Source organism: Lethenteron reissneri, unplaced genomic scaffold (genome assembly GCF_015708825.2).
Source record: "Lethenteron reissneri isolate LAM-NWPU_2019-01 unplaced genomic scaffold, ASM1570882v1 scaffold_1639, whole genome shotgun sequence".
In the NCBI taxonomy this organism is placed as follows: Eukaryota; Metazoa; Chordata; class Hyperoartia; order Petromyzontiformes; family Petromyzontidae; genus Lethenteron; species Lethenteron reissneri.
The window spans coordinates 1,668,848-1,693,247 of NW_026891376.1; positions in this window are offsets into that span (position 1 = coordinate 1,668,848).

Genomic DNA, 24,400 nt, shown 5'->3' on the forward strand with positions numbered 1-24,400 from the left:
AATTTATTTATTCTGACGGAGATAGCGAGCCATAAATAACACATTATAAGACCGAAGCTGCGGGCCGTATGAAATCTGACCGCGGGCCGTGATTGGCCCGCGGGCCGGACTTTGGACATGCCTGCACTACACACCCACACACGAGTACACACATACACTGGCGTGTCCATACACCCACACACAATTGCATATTCCCGTTTCCTATCTGTTCTTTCACCTCCTTGTGCCCAGTCTCGCTTCCGTTCTTTCTCTCTTCCTGCCCCGTTGCCCCACGGAGCAAAATTCCTCTCCACATTAGACTTTCACCCCCTCTTTCCCCCTTTCGATTTGCCCACAGGTCCTTTCTTTTTTCAATTGCTTTTTCTCTCCCACTGCCTACGCCACCTACTGGTTTCTTCTCCCGCCTCTAACCAACTCCCAGTTCCCCGATCTTCTTCATCCAACAACCATAATTCCTAACCCGGGTCCCACGTCTCGCTTTCTATGTGCACCTAACTACATCTCTACCCCAGCCCTACGCTGTGCTCCTCATTCAGCTAAACTCTCCGGCCACTACACCTCTGCCCCTAACACCCTTCACCTACCCTCAGCCATGCCCATTTTACCATTCCACGCATGTGCCCCCATTCCCCACGACCTCTCACCCACGTTGCACCCATCAGACTAACTCACCATCGCATTCCACCTTGTTCCGCCTTCCATACGCCAGCAACATTAGCAGCTCCATTCCCAGCCAATGTCCCCTCCATCCATTCCGTCACCTCCCTCACTGACAGCTGCTCCACCCAACCGTCCTAAGTAGAATTGGAAACCACAGCAGTGTTCAAATTCCCACGCACGAGTGTACACACACACGAGTGTACACACACGGGCGAGAAGCCATTCAGTTGCTCTGTGTGTAGAAAGACATTTGCACGGAAATCAACTCTTAACAAACACCAGAAAACACACACGGTCCAGATGCCATTCAATTGCTCGGTGTGTGGGAAGGCATTTGCACGGAAATTAAATCTTCACACTGTGTTTGTAAAAAACAAAGAGTCATCTGTGTATGCCATTGGGTTATTCTTCTTCACACAGTGGTAACCCACGACCCAGAAGTGTTAGCTTATTTCAGGAGTATAAAAATGGTATGCTTCGATAGTTCCTTGCTTTCGTGTGGTAGTTGGTCTATTGGGGCGGTGAAATGTGTGGTGTGTATGCTAGTAGTGTTGTCATCTTTTCAAAGCTACTAACTTGGTGTGCTGTCTTGTTTTAGGATTTGTGGTCCTATTACTTGTTAGCGTGGTGTGATGCGCAGCGGTTGTGAGCTCACATTTTTTCAAGTTTTACTTTTTTATTATTATTTAAAAATAAAAAAACTGCTTCAGATAATTGTTTTCAGGATATTTGTGGATGTCGCCTTCATTTGTCAAACGTTTGGTGGCTTGGATTTCTGGACGAATGGCTTCAATCGATAAGGAAGTCAATGTGGAATCATAATTTTTGTTTCCGTATTGATTTGGATTTTTTTACTGAATTTGAGTAAGTGAAAGGCTTTGTCTAGCAATGAATAAAGATTTCGATAGAAAATTTAACGCTGATATTATTGCAGATCAATAAAGACCTGATTTTTTGATGACTGATCGTCCGTTATTGCTCCGATGTTCATAGCAGAAAATTGCGTAGCTTTCACGTGAAGCATCTCTTTCATGCAAGTGTATCCTCACCTCTGTCCCCTCGGTGCGAATGTTTGCATTCAGTCAGCACCACGAGTGGGAGTCTCTTCCCTGTAGTTCAATGTTGTGGTGCCGCATCCTTGATCACGTATCCCTTCAATTTCTTTGCATACGAGGCGATACTATAAAAAGTAGTGCGTTCCACTACACACTCACACGCGAGTACACACATGCACTGGCGTGTCCATACACCCACACACAATTGAATATTCCCGTTTCCTATCTGTTCTTTCACCTCCTTGTGCCCAGTCTCGCTTCCGTGTTTTCTCTCTTCCTGCCCCGTTGCACCACGGAGCAAAATCCCTCTCCACATTCGACTTTCACCCTCTCTTTCCCCCTTTCGATCTGCCCACAAGTCCTTTATTAAATCCTTTATATTAAGTTCGCGTGCTTGCTTGCTTGCTTAGGACCGTGCAAATCTTTCGGTCGTTTTTAACCCACTTCCCGTGATCCAATCGAGCTGACATTTTCCACACAGACTCGTTGTGCCAGACAATTATTGTTCGTGAAAAAACATTCCCAAAATTTAACACTTTTTAGGCAAAAAAAAATTATTTTACATATATTCAAATAGAACGCATTCATGGCTTTGGCTGAACATCATAGTGCAAGAGCCCAGAGCGTAACCCCTCCACAGGCCGTGGTGGAGTAGCGCAGTTAGTAGTGCCCTCGCTTCCCATGCCAAAGGTCGCGGGATCGATCCCCGCGTCCTCCACAGGCGAATATATTTTTAAATCCTTTATATTAAGTTCGCTTGCTTGCTTAGGACCGTGCAAATCTTTCGCTCGTTTTTTAACCCACTTCCCGTGATCCAATCGAGCTGACATTTTCCACACAGACTCGTTGTGTGTGACAATTAATTTTCGTGAAATTATTTTTCAAAAATTTTACACTGTTTAGGGAAAACTAATTAAATATTTAATTACCAATTGCTTAATACTGGCAGACAATCATCTGACCCATAGATTGCAGCCATCTCAAGCCAGAGGACGAGAGAACTCTAGCCGCCACGCATATAAAGGATTTAGAGTGAAAAACTTTGTTTTTACGGGTTTACTTGTTTTTTCCATAAATTTTTCTCTCCCACTGCCTCCGCCACCTACTGGTTTCTTCTCCCGCCTCTAACCAACTCTCAGTCCCCCGATCTTCTTCATCCTACAACCCTAATTCCTAACCCGGCTCCCACGTCTCGCTTTCTATGTGCACCTAACTACATCTCTACCCCAGACCTCCGCTGTGCTCCTCATTCTGCTCAACTCTCCGGCCACTACACCTCTGCCCCTACCACCCTTCACCTACCCTCAGCCATGCCCATTTTACCATTTCACGCATGTGCCCCCATTCCCCACTACCTCTCACCCACGTTGCACCCATCAGACTCACTCACCATCACATTCCACCTTGTTCCGCCTTCCCTACGCCAGTAACATTATCAGCTCCATTCCCAGCCCATGTCCCTCCATCCATTCCGTCACCTCCCTCACTGACACCTCCTCCACCCAACCGTCCTAAGTAGAATAGAATACACAGCGGTGTTCAAATACACACGCACGAGTGTACACATACACTAGTGTACACACACGAGTGTACACACACACGAGTGTACACACACACTAGTGTACACACACGTGTGGAGATGCAAAAATGAGTGTAAATACATTAAGGTGTAGATACATACACAAGTGTAAGTACACGCAGAAAAGCACAAACACAAGTGCACATATACACCAGTGTGCATACACAGGGATTGAGTTCCACTACACACAAAATATGAGAACACGCACGATTGTACATACATACACACACTTGGAAGTACACACAGAACTGCACTTACATACAGTGAGGGAAAAAAGTATTTGATTCCCTGCTGATTTTGTACGTTTGCCCACTGACAAAGAAATGATCAGTCTATAATTTTAATGTTAGGTTTATTTGAACAGTGAGAGACAGAATAACAACATCAAAATTCAGAAAAACGCATGTCAAAAATGTTATAAATTGATTTGCATTTTAATGAAGGAAATAAGTATTTGACCCCTCTGCAAAACATGACTTAGTACTTTGTGGCAAAACCCTTGTTGGCAATCACAGAGGTCAGACTTTTCTTGTAGTTGGCCACCAGGTTTGCACACATTTCAGGAGGGATTTTGTCCCACTCCTCTTTGCAGATCTTCTCCAAGTCATTAAGGTTTCGAGTCTGACGTTTGGCAACTCGAACCTTCAGCTCCCTCCACAGATTTTCTATGGGATTAAGGTCTGGAGACTGGCTAGGCCACTCCAGGACCTTAATGTGCTTCTTCTTGAGCCACTCCTTTGTTGCCTTGGCCATTTGGGTCATTGTCATGCTGGAATACCCATCCACGACCCATTTTCAATGCCCTGGCTGAGGGAAGGAGGTTCTCACCCAAGATTTGACGGTACATGGCCCGTCCATCGTCCCTTTGATGCGGTGAAGTTGTCCTGTCCCCTTAGCAGAAAAACACCCCCAAAGCATAATGTTTCCACCTCCATGTTTGACGGTGGGGATGGTGTTCTTAGGGTCATAGGCAGCATTCCTCCTCCTCCACACGCGGCGAGTTGAGTTGATGCCAAAGAGCTCCGTTTTGGTCTCATCTAACCACAACACTTTCACCCAGTTGTCCTCTGAATCATTCAGATGTTCATTGACAAACTTCAGACGGGCATGTATATGTGCTTTCTTGAGCAGGGGGACCTTGCGGGCGCTGCAGGATTTCAGTCCTTCACGGCGTAGTGTGTTACCAACTGTTTTCTTGGTGACTATGGTCCCAGCTGCCTTGAGATCATTGACAACATCCTCCCGTGTAGTTCTGGGCTGATTCCTCACCGTTCTCATGATCATTGCAACTCCACGAGGTGAGATCTTGCATGGAGCCCCAGCCCGAGGGAGATTGACAGTAATTTTGTGTTTCTTCCATTTGCGAATAATCGCACCAACTGTTGTCACCTTCTCACTAAGCTGCTTGGCGATGGGCTTGTCGCCCATTCCAGCCTTGTGTAGGTCTACAATCTTGTCCCTGACATCCTTAGAGAGCTCTTTGGTCTTGGCCATGGTGGAGAGTTTGGAATCTGATTGATTGATTGCTTCTGTGAACAGGTGTCTTTTATACAGGTAACAAGCTGAGATTAGGATCACTCCCTTTAAGAGTGTGCTCCTAATCTCAGCTCGTGACCTGTATAAAAGTCACCTGGGAGCCAGAAATCTTTCTGATTGAGAGGGGGTCAAATACTTATTTCCCTCATTAAAATGCAAATCAATTTATAACATTTTTGACATGCGTTTTTCTGGATTTTGTTGTTGTTATTCTGTCTCTCACTGTTCAAATAAACCTACCATTAAAATTATAGACTGATCATTTATTTGTCAGTGGGCAAACGTACACAATCAGCAGGGGATCAAATACTTTTTTCCCTCACTGTACACGCGTGTACAGACCCACATGTGTCCATGAACGAGTCTAATTTACACGAGTGAACAAGCACACGAATGTACACAGACAGCAGTACACACCCAAGTACATACACAGGACAGCATAATAGGATAACGGGTTTATATGATTATTTTCACAGGTTAACCAGACTATAGAAAGTACGTGACGCTGAAGACAAAAATGCGTGGCATTCCAATTCCTTCTCTGTTAATACCCGACACGCATGGAATTATTCGTAATATTTATCATATTTGTCCTCCTCTTGAGCTTGGCCTCACGTTCAGCGTAATAACCCTTGGTACACTCGTCATTGAATATCAAGGAGCACCGTACGTTCGATTAGTGTAGGAAATTCAGTAGTTTTATTAATGAGCATGAAGTATTTTTAAAGTTACATTTTTTTGCCTTTGCCATAGCACACTGGTTCGGATTCTCCTCATTATTTGAGGAATGTTTCTCATAATCCCCGCTAGGATCCAAATCCTTTGCTCTCGGCTTTCATAAACTTTGCATTCAATTGTTAATTTCAGAAGTTACAATACGCGTATCTAGCAACATACCTCAGCTAATCTGGCCGTCGTGCTTAAGCCTATGTACCTCTCACTGCATAAATGTACGCTTTCATTTGTTTAAATATCTCCATGCATAACTCAGTTAATTAGCACATTTTCACCACGTAATATCATTATACTGGTGATTTCAGGTTTTCCTTAAAGGTATAGTTATATTCGATCAATTAAAATTATTGCATTTTCTGTCATGAACTTAGAATAATCATCTGAATGGTTTAGCTTGTAAGCATTACAACATAATGCAATAAATTCAACCATCCGTTTTCAGTCTGTAACAGACTTTATCCCGTGTGTATGTACACTGCTGTATGTATCTACACTGCTGTATATAGTAAAATGCTGTACACTCGTTTGTGTGTGTATGCTCTAATAATTTTGATAATGTTGAAGTTATGTGCCAAGATAATCTGTCGAAATTGAGAGAAATAAAAATAATGTTAACCTTTCGGATAGCTACAGGCTTAGTGCTGCTTGGAAGCGAGTCAACAAAAAATATGCCCTTTAAATGCATGCCTATACAGGTCACAATTCGCCAATTGGGAATAGCTGTGAGCAGACAAAAACAGGTACTATTTTAGTGCATGCATAATGTTCATGCATAATGTGAATGCAAAATGTACGTTGATTTGCATATGAATGCCTCTATTGGTGATGGATACCCAATGTGCCCCCTCCGACCTTCGCTCGTGAAGGGCTCACAAGTGACGCCATCACATCTATCCCTCCATTTAAGAAACAAAACAGGATTTCTCAACATATCAGGCTGTCGCATGATGTTGCTAGTTGTAATTACTGGAGAAACGTCGTACTCAGATTGTAAATGTTGTAGATTTACTCTCCAACACACCGGTATGCCAAACTATTAACGAATTGGCATGTTATGTTTGGGTGACATACCTTAATCATTGCCTGTGTCGGGTGGTAGTTGGTTTAACGATACATTTATATTTAAGTGATCTTACCCAAAAAAAACCTGTATAATGGATTTTGTTCGCGTGAGCCTATGTGTTAAAAATTACACGCGCGTTTGTATATGTGTAATATCTCAATTACGGCGGGAGACGAGTTGACGGGGCAGCACTTATTTATTAACACTCCTGTAACAGTAACAGATACAGCCGAGATACAGCCTACGCTACGCGTGCCTAACTCGGCCACGCTCTTAGGCCCTCCGGCTACACTCACGTAACAGTAACAGATACAGCCGAGATACAGCCTACGCTACGCGTGCCTAACTCGGCCACGCTCTCAGGCCCTCCGGCTACACTCACGTAACAGTAACAGATACAGCCGAGATACAGCCTACGCTACGCGTGCCTAACTCGGCCACGCTCTCAGGCCCTCCGGCTACACTCTCCCCACAGGGAGCTATCGGGCCCGCCTTGCCAGGCACGGACCCCGACCTCTGGGTTACACAACCCGGCCCTTACAAGTACATCGGGCTGTGAATCCCAAGGTCTCGCCTCTGAGCCGCACAGAGCCCCGGCCCTTACAAGGGCAGCGGGACTAGGGGTCTCAGGGCCTATCTCTTCCTCCGTCTTCACTGGTAGACTTCTCCCGGAGTGCTGCTGCGCATCGCCTTACATAGCCCTCCGCTCCAGGGGGCGGGGCCTATGCGGACCGCGATGTGGACACCCGCCTGCGGACCGCGATGTAGCCACTCGCCACGCGCTGTCACACGATCCCCCCCTGCCAGCACGCACCACCTCTACATCACCCCCCACCACATAGCTCGCAGCCGGCTCGGCTGCAAAAAATCTCTCAGTCTGTGTGTGCCCCGTAACACTAACAACAACAACACAACACAACAAAACACAACAAGAACTCCGCGAACCCCATGACAAATACAAAACCGAACATTGAACCGCAATGACAACAACTGTATGTACATACCGGCGAGTAAATCCAATAAACTATATACAAGAATGACCTGTACAGCGTCCCCACACTACCGCTCGCCCCTAGAACGGGACATTAGAACAGACGGAAGGGGAACGCTGTGACGAGGTGACCCGGCGGAACCCCTTCCCCCCCAAGTCAGGAAAAGTGGCGCGACCTAGCGCGGGTCCGCCTGGCCGGTCCGTCGTACGGCACAGGACGAGTTTGACCGTCCGGCGGCTCCGGCAGTCCAGGAAGACACGGAGCAGGCTCCGAATATCCGCGCGTGCCTCGGGGATGCGGTCGCCGACGGTCAGCAGCCGTCAGTTCCGAGACACCTGGGAGCGGATCAGGCGGAGACATGTGAGGATCAGGCGGTGACATTCCCCTCCCCGAGTCGACGGCCACATCACATGCTCGGTCATCACGACATGAAGGAAGGCCATATGGCGCCGCGAAAGGTTTCAGCTGGGAGGGGTGAACGTACCAACGGTGTTTTCCCCATTTTATCTGAATGCACTGAGGCCGTGCAACACGCACGACTTCCACGGGTCCCCGCCATGGCCTCAGCAGTTTCGGGGACGTGGCCAACGGCGCATGCGGGCAGTGCAGCCAGGCCCTATCGCCCGGTTTCCATTCGTGCATGTACACCTTCCGCGCACGCAACCGCTCGTTAGCAATCTGGCGAGACCTTGAATTCAGCCTCGTAGCTTCCCGCACCTCGGTCAGTTTAGCAATGTTAAATTTAATATGGTCGGCCAATTTAGATTTAGCACGTGGATCGGGAATCCCCAGCTGGGCCTCCATGGGCGGATCGGCCTCCCGACCGTACATGAGATAGAATGGGGAAAATCCTGTCGCCGCATGGGGGGCCATCCTGTACGCGGCGAGTACACCAGGGACCTGCAAGTCCCAGTCAACCTGAGCGTCGCACACCTGTTGACATAACATGGAAGTAATCGTTCTGTGGAGTCGCTCCACCATCCCATCAGTCTGTGGGTGGTATGGGCAGGTACGCACTTTTTTCGTACCCAAAAGGTCGCACACCTCACGCAACAAAACGCTCAAAAAATTTTTCCCTGGTCGGTCAGCAAGCGTTCAGGGGCACCCTTGTCCAAGACATAGCCCTGGACAAAGGCGTCCGCCACAGCCGCCGCCGACTGGTTGGCAAGCGGCCACACCATGGGCCATCACGTGAAGTATTCCACGCCAACCAGCAGGTACTTGTTACCCCTAGGTGTTACCGGAAATGGCCCCAAGATATCTAGCGCAACGAGTTCGTTCATGCGCGAAACTTGAATAGACTGTAGCGGTGGATTAGCCGCAATGGGCGGCGGTTTTCGTTGAGCGCACCCCACACACCCCTTGAGTATGTTCACCACATCACTCCCCATACCCGGCCAATAATAGTCCCGCTGGAGCAGGGCGAGCGTTTTGTTGACTCCCAGATGCAAGAGCCGTTCGTGAGCGGCCAGAACGACTCTACCCCGCATAGCAGACGGCACGACAAGCGCATGTCGCCGGGACATACTGTCCCACCTCATAAGGAGGCCCTGTTTGACCACCCAGGAGCCGACTCCCATTTCTCCTCCCTCGGGACCCTTTGCTTTACGACGCAACGCGAGTAGGGAGCTGTCGGCCATTTGGAGTCGGCCCCACTCGATAAGAGGTAACGCGAGTAACGAGTCCCCGCTCGTGGGGGTAGCGGGAACGTCGACCCGTGGCGCATCGGCGGCAACGACCAACTCTCCCCCGGGGACGGCGACATGCGGCTTACAACGCGCCGAACCCAGAAGGCATGCACATTCCGAGCAAGGCGACAACCGCGACAGGGCATCCGCGTTGGTGTGGCGCAATCCCTTACGGTAAGTGGTCATGAATTGGTAGTCCTGGAGGACCTCCAACCATCTAGATAATTGACCCGAGGGTTGGGTGACACGCAACGCATATTGAAGCGCCGCGTGGTCCGTCCGGACAGTAAAATGACGGCCGTAGAGATACGGTCTGAATTGCTGTATAAAGAAAACGATAGCCAGCAACTCACGACGGGTCACACAGTAGCGCTGTTTCGCTGGCGACAACACCCTGCTACCGTAGGTGACCACCCGTTCGACTCCCCCGATCACCTGTGAGAGCACCCTCCCAATACCCGTGTTACTGGCATCTGTGTCGAGCAGGGATGGTTTCATGAAATCAGGGTAACACAAGGGCGGAGCACTCACCAAGGCGGTCCGAAGGGAGCAGAATGCGGCCTCCTCCTCCGGCCCCCAGCGAAACTTCACCCTTTTGCTGTCAAAGCATGAAGGGGTTTGGCTATGGTGGTAAAGTGCTCAACGAAACGGCGGTAGTAGGAGGCAAACCCAATGAAACTGCGGACCTCAGTTACTGACGTGGGCGTTGGCCATGAACTGACAGTGTGTCTTCGCGGGATCGGTGGAGATCCCCGAACGGCCCACAATGTGCCCCAAGTACCGTACCGATTCCCGAAGTAGTTGGCATTTAGCCGGTTTAAACTTCAATTTAGCGGATCGCATTCTGAGGAACACCCCCCTCAAGCGTTGGAGATGCTCCTCGAAAGTACGACTGAAAACAATGACGTCATCAAGGTAAATCAAGCAGGTATCCCATTGGAGGCCTGACAAAACCAATTCCATTAGCCTCTGGAACGTCGCGGGAGCAGAATGAAGTCCCATGGGCAACCGATTAAACTGAAATAGGCCTACCGGCGTCCGGAAGGCGGTCTTTGGTTTGGACTCCTCATCGAGCGGCAATTGCCAGAACCCCGACAGCAGGTCTAACGTTGAAAAATAACATGCACCCGCTAAGGCATCCAGAGATTCATCCATTCTGGGGAGCGGATACGCGTCAGCCACCGAGATTTTATTTAGGCGGCGGAAATCAACACAAAATCGCAAGGACCCGTCTTGTTTTTTAACAAGCACGATGGGAGCTCCCCATGGACTGGATGAGGGCGAAATGATGTCAGCGGTCAGCATGTCATTAACGGCCGATTGCACATGTTCCTTCTCGGCTGGGCTTAACCGGAAAGGATTCTAGTCGAATCGGGGCCGCATCACCCGTCTCAATGTGGTGGCGTAACAGGTCAGTGCACCCAATATCATATTTATGTTTGATGAATACGTCCAAAAATTCAGTTAGCAGAGCGCGCAGCTCCCCCAATTGCACGCTGGACAGGTTACTGGAGCCCGCACACAATGAGTCCAACCACTGTTGATCTTCCCCCGATTGAAGATGCGGACCCAGAGTGGGATCAACGTGCGCAATGAGCTGCTCATCCACGGGCACCGGCGCCGCGTGAGCAAGCACGGTGCCCTGTGGAATGACGGCTGGCCGCGACCCCGCATTCAAAACCATGACGAATGGATCCCTGTCCGCCCGTACCATCGTCTGAGCCACCGCCAAGTCCAAACCCCCAACAGCCCTGTTCGACGGACCCAACAGCACGCCCTGCTCCGCCGTATCCCCCCCAAAGGCTTCCGTAACCGGAGGGGTACCAGCATCTGCGATCCCGGGGGTACGTGCACCGTCCGGGTTGCCAGTGCTTGGACCGTCGCACAAACCGTGCGCAGTTTTGTAGGGCTCGACAAAAATGAAATACGGCGACCCGATGGGAGCTCGATACAACCCTGATCGACGAGAATTTTAATCGGCATTTTAGCCAAAAAGTCCGTGCCCAATAAACATGGAACCGCCAGGGAAGAAGAGACCAGAACAGGTCCCGCCAATTTAATATCCCCAATACAAATGCTCGCCCGAATCTGGCCGACAATACCCAAGGAGCCCCCGTTCGCCGCATAACATGGCACGTCTACCGGGAGCAGGGGTCGACATTGGACGGGGAGAATGTTATAAATAAGGTCAGAAATGATAGTTGCCGACGCACCCGTGTCAACCAACACCCGGACCTCAACTCCGTCAATAAATCCCGTAACTACGGATGACCCGGCCGACGCAGCCACCATTCTGTGGGCCAACTCGGACCATTTGACTGCTCCCAGCCCCTGTACAAACCCCCCTCGCCGGACTGAATCCCCGGCCCCCATTCGCGTTCCTTCCACCGCGAAGCGGCGACCCACGTGCGACGTGTATGTGGACCGAGCATGTGTGGTGCCGCGACTTGCCGGGGGTAGGTGGGATGACTTTGTGCCTTGGTCGTCGTCCAGCCGAGGTCCCGTGGCGCACTGACGCGGAGCGCGGCACCCGGACGCCACGTGGCCGCGAAGGCCGCAGTTGTAGCACATGACAAGAGACGTCGCAGGTTTTGGTTGCTCCAGCTTGCGGGCCGATCGCAGGGGCGAACGACCTCCAGACCTCCAATCCCCCGGTCTCGCTGTAGCGAATGCCTCTTCCCGAGGTAGAGCGACTTGGGGGTCGGCGTCCGCCGAGGTAGGAGTTGAAACCGCGGCTGATGCACAGACGACCGTCCGCTTCCGTTTCAGGACCTCGTGTGCATGGATACTCGTAGCAACCCGCAAGGAACAAATGTCCACCTCGTCCGCCGTGTTGATAGGGACCCCCAGGTCCTGAGCCAACGCCAGCAGCTGTTCCATCACCATGGCGTCCTTCCCCTCCTCGTCCATGCGGGGAAAGGCAGTGTCGGCGAGAGCAAGCAGCGCTGTGCGGTAGGCGAGTGGAGTTTCCGAGTCCCCCTTCCGTCGCCCGTAGAATTGGTGGCGGCAGGCCGAGGGCGGTCCATACACCCTGGCCATGAGGCCCAGCGAAGCCTTGAGAGTGGAGCGGCCCGATCTCGGGGTGGACCTGAAGGCCGCCAGCGCGTCGTCGTCCAGTGTCGCTGGTAGCGCACGTAGCGCCGTAGCGTCGCACCACCCCGACATTTCCTGATGGGCGAGGAATCTCCGCTGGAAGGCTCCCCAGTCACCCCCCTCAGCTTTGAAGGCTGTCAACGCAGGAAGTCGCTGTTGAAACACCTGGTCATCTTCCGATAGATTATTTTCCCGCGCTGCGCCATCAGTATGAGAAATGGAGGCTCCGTCCATGGGTGGGTCATGGCGACTTTTGGCGCGCGCCGATGACGCGGGCAGCGAAGAGTGGAAGTCCCCGGTCACATGGTGGTCGCGATTCCCGCCAACCTAGGGACGATCTGTAAAAATGGCGCCATTTTCAATGTCCGAGGCGCGAAGCGCATTTTGGCGGGAATCTCCAGCGTGTCCCCTCGCCACGCTCGCCGTCGTCCTTCCACCTCCAGATGCGGTGATTTCTGCCAGAATAGAAGCCGCGGCAAGCAGCAGCTCCGCCAGGCGCGAGTGCGCATCCTGGAGTCCGGTGTCGGATCCGAGCGGAGCGTCCGGCATCCCCGAAAGGTGCTGCGGTGTCGGCATCTCTTCTTCCTCTCCCCCCGAAGCTCACTGGCCCAATTCGTCGTGGTCGTCTTCCCGGTCTCGCTCGTGAGTACGATTTGTCTTCCTGGTATCCATATTTCGAAGACAGTTTCACTTCTGACGCCAGTTGTAATATCTCAATTACGGCGGGAGACGAGTTGACGGGGCAGCACTTATTTATTAACACTCCTGTAACAGTAACAGATACAACCGAGATACAGCCTATGCTACGCGTGCCTAACTCGGCCACGCTCTCAGGCCCTCCGGCTACACTCACGTAACAGTAACAGATACAGCCGAGATACAGCCTACGCTACGCGTGCCTAACTCGGCCACGCTCTCAGGCCCTCCGGCTACACTCTCCCCACAGAGAGCTATCGGGCCCGCCTTGCCAGGCATGGACCCCGACCTCTGGGTTACACAACCCGGCCCTTACAAGGACATCGGGCTGTGAATCCCAAGGTCTCGCCTCTGAGCCGCACAGAGCCCCGGCCCTTACAAGGGCAGCGGGACTAGGGGTCTCAGGGCCTATCTATTCCTCCGTCTTCTGTCTTCACTGGTAGACTTCTCCCCGAGTGCTGCTGCGCATCGCCTTACATAGCCCTCCGCTCCAGGGGGCGGGGCCTATGCGGCCTGCGATGTGGACACCCACCTGCGGACCGCGATGTAGCCACCCACCACGCGCTGTCACACGATCCCCCCCTGCCAGCACACACCACCTCTACGTATGCACTCGTGTGTTCGTTCAAGCATGTTTGAATATGTGTAATGCGAGCAAGGATTGAGGGGGGGTGGAGTCTGGTTCACGTGGGGAGTGGGTGGAGTTAGGGTCACGTGGGGGAGAGGGTTAAGGGAGAGAACCGGAAGGGGAAAGGGGAGTTGAGACGGAGTGAAATACGAGGAGGCCACGCTGGGCAAGACGGAGAGTTTGGCGCGGTTGCCACGCGGTGGGAGACGTGGACACCGACGGCCATCGGTGTCAGACGCTAGAGAGCTAACGGGGCAGTGAGAGGCTAGCTGTGAAAGGGGCAGCAATGATGCTAGAGAGTGGGGCAGCGGTGTGGCTGCAAGGATCGCCTGACGGGGCAGCAGTGAGACTGCATATTGGAACAGCAGGGAGCCTGCATAACGGAGCAGCCGAGGGCTGTGGAGAGGTCGTCGAGCGGGACGCGGGACTGAGCGAGACACCGTGGTACGGAGATTCTACGAACCCAATAAAGGACAACGGAGATCGACATCTGAGAGAGAGTCCTTTATTACATTGGTGTCAGAAGTGAAACGGCATGTCAAAACAGCTCAGGAAGAAGACCGTCCCTGCACCATCTTCGGCACCATCTTCCGACGACGATCTCCCTCCAGCGGTGGCGCTGCCCACGATGGAGGAAGACAGCGGAGCGGGGACGAGCGGGGTTCCAGCCGTGCAGGACGTGGCCGCCTCGGTGGGCCCACCCGCGCGACTGGACGCTGACGACGGATGGCGACAGGTGGCGGCGCAACTGGAGGCGCTGAAGACGGTACTGGCGCAATTGTGCGTTCTCGTCACGCCGGCGACGACTTCGGGGAGGCCCGGCGAGGAACAACAGGCCGGGGCTTTGCCGTCGCCGTCAGCCCTCTCGACCACGCGGCACGAAGACGCCATCTTGGGCGTGGCCAAGGAAGAACGGCGGGAAGCCGCAATCTTGCGCCCCCCGCCGCGGGAAGCCGCCATCTTGCGCACGTTGCGGAGCGACGCCATCTTGTCGCTGCCGCGCGTGTCACCATCGGAGGAGGACGGAGGAGCAAGAACCCGCAGTCGTCATTTGACAACGGTCAAAGAATTCTCAATCGGCGGTGATTGGAGTGCATTCGCCTGCCGCTTTCGAGAGGCCATACATTCCGCCATGTGGACGGACGCGGAGGCCCTGGAAGTCTTACCAACACTTCTCGACGATGAGTTCGTCCGGTTTTTCCGCTCCATCAAGGCCAACAAGAAGAAGACGCTGCAGGGTGTCTTCGAGGAGATGGCGGATGCGTACGAGCCTCCGGACGACGCCCATTGGAGATTTGTTCAGCGCCAGCGGGCGCATGAGGAATCGCCGGATGGCCTACAGAGGCGCAGTTCTAGAACTGGCGATGGCGGCATACCCTGAGACGGAGCCCGATTTGTTGGAGCCCCTGGTGTTGGGCAAGATGCTCGAATAATCTAGAGACCTTGGGATCCCCATGCCGGTGTGCAGCCATGATAAATTCACGTCCCGTCCTGTGGCTAAGTGCTTGGACGCTCTATTTAATCTCCGACGCTGGAAGCAGGTGTCAGCTTGGACGGGGGGGCCCGTCGTTGAAGGCGGTGCTACGGGGTGGGATCCTACGAAGGCGATCTACGTTCCTGACGACAAGGGTCCGCAGGAGTTGACGGCCGCCTCCGCCCAGTGGCCTGCTCGGGGGGGGACGGGGCCGAGGTCCAGGCCGCCGGCGCGGGAGCGTCGGGACAGGGGGGGTGCCGCGCGTCGGAACGACGTAGAGTGCTTCCGCTGCGGCCGTAAGGGCCACTTCGCAAGGGACTGCTGGGCTCGCATCCCGGGGCCGCCCCAGCAGGAGGCCTCGACCACGGACGCCGCACAAAAAGACCCACCAGTACAGGCAAGTCGGTGCGCACCAGACACCCGGCAAGGCCTGTCACCTCATGCATCACCATCGCCGCGCGGTCCGTGTGTCGTTAACAACAAGGTGCCTCCAGTTGACCCGGGTCGCTCGCTGACGCAATGGCACCGATTGGCTCGCAGGGTAGTTGCGGCCGCTACGGGGTCGTCCATGGTACCGGGTTCCATTCAGGGGGTCGAGGTGCGTATTTTGGTGGACTCCGGTGCGTCCGCGACCATTATCCCCTCCGGGGAGTCAAATCCTTTGTTTTCGACATTGCCTTTCATGCTCTTTGCATTCAATTGATAATACACTTTAACCTCTACACAATAACACTATAAACGAGTTACACCATAAACTGAGGTGAGGGATTATCGCATTAGACTTTTAGAATCACACTGCTCGTATGTGTGTATGCTGTGGTCGTATTAGAATCACACTGTACTCTTATGTATGTTATATGTGAACCGCAGGTCAGCTATGCGAACTGGGGGGGGGGGGGGGGTTCAGAATTGTAATTAATCAAATCACTCTGGTCATATTAAACCAGGGGTGTCCAAACTTTTTGCAAAGAAGGCCATATTTGATTAAGTGAAGATGCCCGGGGGCCAATAGTTCCTTCTGACATTTTTTTCACCACAAAAGTTACATGAAAATACACACTGTTATAAAAAATGTCATTGTCGCAATTACCTTTATTTTTCAAATGACAATGTAACCAAATATAAGCCACTCAGGCAGACGTGAACAACTCTAAAAACACAATTCTGCCTTTCATTCAGTCAGCTAACATTGAACAAACTGTATAGAATACCTTAAATTTCCATGAGTTAAATATCTTTGCCTCATGAACATTTTAAACAGGAGTTATAAGTAATGCAAAGTGGTCTGTTATCATCAAACTTTAAAACAAGGGAATGTTGCCCTTGTCCTTTACAATATCTTTCAGAAAGCAATAGTTTGTGTCACATCTACAGGTATATAACATCAACAGTTATAACCAAATCTTATTCAAGGGTTTAATAAAACAAGTGCCATAAGTCCAAGTGCATTAGTGTGCTTTAGGCTTTTCACTGTTAATAGTGACAGATGTTACCGTTCAAAACACTCAACTTCAGATTGATCAAGGAACAGATAACTTGCTGACACTAATGAGAAGGGTGATACTGAGATCTAGATTTCAGTAAAGAGACCAGGTCTGGCTTGAGGGCAGTGGTTGAGATGCGTAAAATGTCACGCAAGTGGGAGTCACTCATCCTTGACCTCAATCGGTTCTTGTTTAAGTTCATGACTGAGAATGTTTGCTCACACAAATATGTGGAGCTGAATAAGCTCAGCATTTTCTTAGCGAATGACCGCATTTCTGGAAACGCGCTGTTGTCCAGCTGCCGGTAAAAGTCAACACTGCTGGTGTTTTCCGCGGCACTCATCGTCACACTGCAGATCAATGAGCTCCAGCTGCAGCTGTGGAGGAGCATCTTCAGGGTCCACAGAGAAGGGAGAAGAGAAAAGCAATATGTCCTTTTCAATAACTGCAAAGTCCCGAAAGCGTTTATTAAATTCCACAGAAATAGATGCGATAGCTGTTGCATAACTTCATTTGCGCACCAATGTTGTCCTGTGAGAAACTGTCAATGACCTCTTTCAAAGCTGGGAAGTGCGCGGTGCAGGGCTCTGTTTGGGACAAGTGTCTTTGGAAAAGTTGCAGTTTGGTTCCAAAGACTTTGATGTGAGTGTATAGCTGGCTCACCACTGCAACTTTTCCTTGAAGATTAACTTTCAGCGCATTCAGATGCTTCGTTATGTCAACCAAATAAGCCAGATTTGCCAGCCATACAGGATCGGACAGTTCTTCCATTGGTTGTCCCTTCTCACCCAAAAAATCTCCAATTTCCTCTTTGAGAGAGAAAAATCGCTGCAGTGCAGACCCCCGACTTAGCCCCCTCACATCGTTGTGATATATTATGGATGTCACGCAAGAACTGCTGAAACTGTCGGTGGTATAGAGCTTTAGAGCGAAAAGAAATTGATTGACTTTGCCACTGGTTTCATAACATCGTCAAATTTGAGATGTTTGGCGCAGAGAGCCTGCTGGTGAATGATACAGTAACGTTTAATAGCGTTACCTGCTTCTTCGCTGACTTTATTGCAGATCAGTGTGGACAATCCACTTCGCTCACCAGCCATGGCAGGCGCACCATCGGAAATGATCCCAGAAGCTTTACTCCATGATAGTTTCATATCATCAACAGCCTCACAAACAGAAACGAATACATCTTTTCCTCTGGTTTGCCCTTTAAGGCTTTTGAGGTCAAGCAACTCCTCTGTCACGTTCATGTTGTCATCAACTCCACTTTAAAAAATAAGTAGTTGTGCAGTGTCAGATGCATCGGTGCTTTCATCGCAGGCTAATGAGAAATAATCAAAAGCCACTCCCCTTTCCCCCAGTTGTCTCTGAATATCTGACGATATGTCCTCAACTCTCCCTGTGCCACAGTGTTGCGTGCCAGGCAAACATTTGTAATGCGGGCGTAAATGGGCGGGGCGGATATGACGATCCAAGAGGGAGGAGTCAGGGTGACGTGGGGGAGAAGTTATAGCAGGGAGACAGGAAGCTATCTGGGTCAGTCGGGGGAGTGAAGGGTGGTGAACACGTTGGGTGGTCGCCGTGCCTCAGCCTGGTGGCTGAGGGGCTCATGACGGCGCCAGCCAGCGGGGTGGAAGAGAGAGTGGAGGATTGAGGCTGGAGATGGCGAGATAGCCACAGAGGCCACGAAGGGCTGAGGTAGGAAGTGGCGAGATAGCCACAGAGGCCACGAAGGGCTGAGGTAGGAAGTGGCGAGATAGCCACAGAGGCCACGAAGGGCTGAGGTAGGAAATGGCGAGATAGCCATAGAGGCCACGAAGGGCTGACGTTGGGAGGTGGCGAGATCGCCACGCACGGAGGAACAGGGAGCAGCGATGGAGCTGCTGTGGGGGCAGCCGGAGGGCTGCACCAAGAGCCTGCAGCGGAGCTGCAGGAGCGTGGAAGGCTACGGGAGCGAAGGCAGATGTGGGGCTGCCAGGGAGAGAGTCTCAGGAGGAGTGCCGTGTGGGAAGGAGAACGCGAACCCCAAATAAAGGACACGGAGTCAGCGAGAAGCGTCTGAGTCCTTTTATTACACTGGAGTCAGAAGTGAAACGGCATCTCAAAACAACTGAGAGAAAGAAGAAAAAAAAAATATTCCTGCTACATCATCCGACGACGACGACCTTCCTCAGACAGTGGACCTGCCTGCGATGGAAGAGGAGATCCGTTCTGGAACGAGTACGGGTCCGGGTGAGCAAGGTGTCGCCGCGTCGGTGGACCTGTCTGTGCCGGAGGACGCCAACTTACGATGGAGACAGATGGCGATGCAGATGGGGACCTTGAAAATCGTGCTGGCGCAACTGTGTGAGTTCACCACGCCGAGGACGACGTCGGGGAGGCCCGGTGGTGATCCGCAGGCCTCTGCCTTTCCTGCGCTGCCAGCACCATTGCCACGTGGCACGAAGACGCCATCTTGGGCGTGGCAGGGGAGAAACGGCGGGAAGCCGCCATCTTGTCTTCACCGCGGCGGGAGGACGCCGCCATCTTCAACATCGCGGCGGAGAGGCAGCCTTGCGCTGCCATCTGGAGGTGCCGCGGGGTGAGCAGCCTGCTGTGAGCTGCTGTTTTTCGAGGGGGTGCTGCGAGGAGAAGACGCCGATGCTGCAGCTGCTGGGGCGGGAGCTTCCCGTCCTGGCTCGGGTGCGTGACAACGGAGCCGTCAAGTCGCCGAACGAGTTCTGCGAGGCGTCTCAAGTTGCCACCCTGCCGTCCTCTTCTTGCTGCAGCCCCGGGCGAGTCATAACGATACGCACCCGGCCTTAACACACACCTCACTCATCTTTCGAGGGCCGAGGGGCTATTTTGGTTTTCTCTTATGACTCGATTGTGCGGAGCGCGGTTCGGACTGTGTGTATGTGTGTGTAATAACGATGAACGCGCTATCTGCTTGTTGCTTGGTGTCAATGTAAGTGTGTGCGTGTGTTGAGAATGGACGGAGAGTCTGCTGTATTTGCTGAGTGTCAAATTGTGTGTGTGCGCTGCTGCGTGGAGTTCTTATCTTGATGGTGAAGTTAATTATTAACTTGGGAGCGTCGGGTATCTTGCGCTGTATTATTTGTGGGTTACCTTGTGCGATGGGCTTAATTAAAAAAATATATATTTTTTTTGGTGTATTGTGCTGCGAGGTGCTATGTGCGATGTGGTTGTTGCAAGAGAGAGAATGTTTGTGTTGTTGCTGCAAAGTTACGATAGGATTAATGGTGTGTTGGTTGCCTGCAGATCTGCTTGCTATTGTGCTTAAATGTACGCGTGTGATCGCGATATGCTGACTGTATGTGCTGTTACACTGTTCTGTACGGTTATGGGGTGCAATGCATTGGTTGACTATTGAGGTTTGGCATTGTTATTATTTGTGCGTACCTGTTTGGAAATTGGTAACAAATTCGAGGGGAACCCAAAAATTTGGTTGTATGGTTGTTGTGCACACGAGATTGCGTGTATATTATAGAGGGGGACCCTAAAATTTGGTTGTATGGGTGTTGTGCACACGAGATTGCTTGTATATTATAGAGGGGGACCCAAAAATTTGGTTGTATGGGTGTTGTGCACACGAGATTGCGTGTATATTATAGGGGTAATTGCGCTTTTTGAAAATGAGGGTGCGCGATGACGCCGTTGTGGGTGGCTTAGATGTTAATGCTAATGGGATCGTAAATGGGCGCCAAGTGGCGTCGTGTATTGGTTGATTGCATGCAGCCACGAGTTGCTTTGCGAGTTGGGTTGTGTAACTAATGTGGTTGGTAAAAAAAAAAAAAATTGGTTAAAAATTCCCCGATATGACTGCTGCGCGCAGCAAGCTGGGGCTGTGCGTCTATCGTTGTTGGGGTTGTTACAATAAGACGGGGGATGCATTTTGTGACCCCCAGCATAGGGAAGCTGGGGTGCACGAATGGAGAAAACTGGCCACGTGTTCGCACGTTGGGCCGCCATTTTCTGGCCACGTGTTCGCACGTTGGGCCGCCATTTTGCGCGCACGTGGGGTATGGCGACGATGCGCTTTGCGGAAAGGGCCGCCATTTTGAGTGCGCGCGAGATATTGCGCGAACGCGCTTGGCGAAGGGGGCCGCCATTTTGAGCGCGCGGGAAAAACCTCGGTGGGGCAAATATTCCATCTGTTATGCCTGCCATTGTTGATTGGGTGATGCACGAGTTGTGGTCACATCGGCCTATGGCTGATGGCTGACCTGACAGCCCGGAGGCGAAACCTCCGTGGTATGTCTTAACCTAATGGGCCATGTGCTCATATGGCTCGGGGAGTCATGGTTCAGTTGTGCGGTGGCAGACTGAACCTGGTGTGCCGGGGGCTCACGGGATCTGGGTTAGGGTGTTATTGTCTCTATAAGAGAACATTGCCCCGTGGGGGGAGTACATGGGGTCTGGCATTGCTGGGGGATGAACCTTCCCTGGGCTATAAAGCATCGGACTATACGAGGCTGGTGTGTGTCCATCTCTGATGGGATAGTAAGGGAGGAGCATGGCCGAGTTGCTGCTCATCCCCGAAATTGCACTAGCTGAGAGTATGGTCAGTGGATGTTGCTGTGGGTTGACGACCACGGTGGGGGTTAGGGCGAGTTAAACGTTACCGCTGGGGAGCGTGGCTCTCTCCACGCGAGGGTGTGCGATTAGGTGTTTTGTTGGGTTGCTGAGAGTAACCGTGGGTACATGCTGTGTACGTGTGATGTCTGTGCTGGTCTTCAAGGGAGGACTGCTGGTGGGTAAGAGCAGGAAATTTTGTTGTTGTTGTTGTTGTCACGTGTAAATAATATTGTTGTTAAAATGTAAATACTGGGGCATCCATTGCGTTATTTTGGGTATTTATGGGGAGTTTTTTTTAAGCGGGCCGGATTTACATCATCTCCACTACCCTGGGGCCGGGTGGCTGTCGTGTACGACATGCGGATGTGCGTTGTTGTGCTGTGCCTCAGGGGATTGGATTCTCCTTCTCGTCACAGATTCTTCAGCTCCCGTCGCACTGGGTGTTACCTGGTGTGCTAGCTGGATGAGGACTTGAAGGAGCAATTGAGCGCCGTTCGTCATTCTGCTCTACCACTTGCTTTTTGATGTTGGACTTGAGCCGAGCGGATGGAACAACAACATGGACACGCTTTGAGACACCACATTTCTGGGTTGTGCGCGTGTGCTATTTTTGCGTGTTGGTGGCCGTTGTTGTGCTTTGTGCTATTATTATTCTTGTTGTTCTGTTCCGGTTCCTGATCCTCACCCCCTTTTGTTACTTGTTGTTGTTGTTATAAGGTCTATTGTGTCTGGGGGACTCCTGGTTGTGATGCCTTCGCCCGCATTATTTTGTTCTGTTTCAGCCGAGGACGGCTGGAATTTTCTCTACGGGGGAGGGTAGTGTAATGCGGGCGTAAATGGGCGGGGCGGATATGACGATCCAAGAGGGAGGAGTCAGGGTGACGTGGGGGAGAAGTTATAGCGGGGAGACCGGAAGCTATCTGGGTCAGTCGGGGGAGTGAAGGGTGGTGAACACGTTGGGTGGTCGCCGTGCCTCAGCCTGGTGGCTGAGGGGCTCATGACGGCGCCAGCCAGCGGGGTGGAAGAGAGAGTGGAGGATTGAGGCTGGAGATGGCGAGATAGCCACAGAGGCCACGAAGGGCTGAGGTAGGAAGTGGCGAGATAGCCACAGAGGCCACGAAGGGCTGAGGTAGGAAGTGGCGAGATAGCCACAGAGGCCACGAAGGGCTGAGGTAGGAAATGGCGAGCTAGCCATAGAGGCCACGAAGGGCTGACGTTGGGAGGTGGCGAGATCGCCACGCACGGAGGAACAGGGAGCAGCGATGGAGCTGCTGTGGGGGCAGCCGGAGGGCTGCACCAAGAGCCTGCAGCGGAGCTGCAGGAGCGTGGAAGGCTACGGGAGCGAAGGCAGATGTGGGGCTGCCAGGGAGAGAGTCTCAGGAGGAGTGCCGTGTGGGAAGGAGAACGCGAACCCCAAATAAAGGACACGGAGTCAGCGAGAAGCGTCTGAGTCCTTTTATTACACATTCATAAATTCTTGCTTCTTCTCGGGGCAAATGTTCTCCACCATTTTCATGACCCAGTCTTTGATAAACGCACCTTCATTAAAAGGTTTGCCATGTTTAGCTATTAACATGGCCACTTCGTAGCTGACTTTGGTGATGTTTTCCTTTGACTCACAGGCTCGCGTGAAGAATCACTCTTGCGATGCCAGAGCAGCTTGGAGTTGCTTCACTTTTTGAGCACGGTCACTCCCTGTTAGCTTGTCGTATGTTGTAGCATGTTTAGTCTCATAGTGTCTCTTTACGTTGAAATCCTTAAACAAGGCAACCGACTCATTACAAATTAGACAAACACAATTACCTCGATTTTCAGTGAAGAAGCATTGTAATTCCCACCGCTCCTGAAAGCGGCGGCCCTCACTGTCAACTTTTCTCTTTTTTTTTGCAGTCGCCATGGCAGAAATTATTCGAGAAGGGTTCGCGGCACGGATGCAGAGCCAAAGAGCATTAGAATGGTGCTGCCACCGTGTGGTGAAAGGAGGAATTACATCTTTAAAGTTTTATGATTTCTTTATTCTGACAGAGCTAGCGAGCCATAAATAACACATTATAAGACCTAAGCTGCGGGCCGTATGAACTTTGGACATGCCTGGTCTACAGGAAAGCCACCCACACGGATGCCTATCTAAAGCCTGACTCCCACCATCATCCAGCCCAGAAGAATTCCCTCATCAAAACACTACACCAGCTCCGACCAGCACCACCTAACAAGTGAGTTGGAGCACGTACACCAAGCCCTCAGGATGAATAGATATTCTGATCGTACAATCTGCAAAGCTGTCTCCCCAACCATGGGGAGGCAACCATCTGAGGATCCAATCAAAACCATCACCTTGCCATACATAGCAGGGGTTACCAAAAAATTTCCAAAATCTTAAACAAACACAAGATCCAGGTTCGTTTCACCATAGTACACAAAATCTGTGATTTGATCCCATCTGTAAAGGATGTGATTCCTGACAAATTAAGTTGTGGCTGCGGCAGCAGTTACATTGGGGAAACGAAACGACATGTCTCGGACCGCGTTCGCGAACACAAGGCAGATCTGAAACACGGTAGGGCCAATACCTCTGCCGTTGCTGATCATTGTTTTAACGCTGTGGGCTCACACGAATATGATTTTTCCAAGACGAAGGTACTCTACAAACCCACCGGCTATCATCAGACATTTTGTTCATGAAGCCATCCAGGTATATAAACACAAACACAACTTCAACCGAGAAGATGGGTACAAACTGAGCAATCATTGGAAGGACGTTATTAACCAGGTAAATTCTTAACTGACTGTGATGTTTTCATCCTACCTGTCAGCAGTTATTTCCGACTGTCTGAATACATCACCAGGTTAAATGTCTTCACATTAACGGGCTAAGTGTCTCACTAACACAGCTACCGTTGCCCCTTTCCCTCGATGTGGCGGGAGCTCTCGTTTTTTAACAGACTATAACTGGCTGTAATGTTTCTTTGTATGTGTCTCTCTCTGTGTGTCTCTCTGTTTGTTTGTCTCTGTGTGTGTGTGTATCTCTCTCTCTCTCTCTTTGTGTCTCTCTTTGTGCATGTGTCTCTCTCTCTCTGTGTCTCTCTATATGTGTGTGTGTGTCTCTCTCTGTGTGGGGGTTGTCTCCCTATGTGTGTCT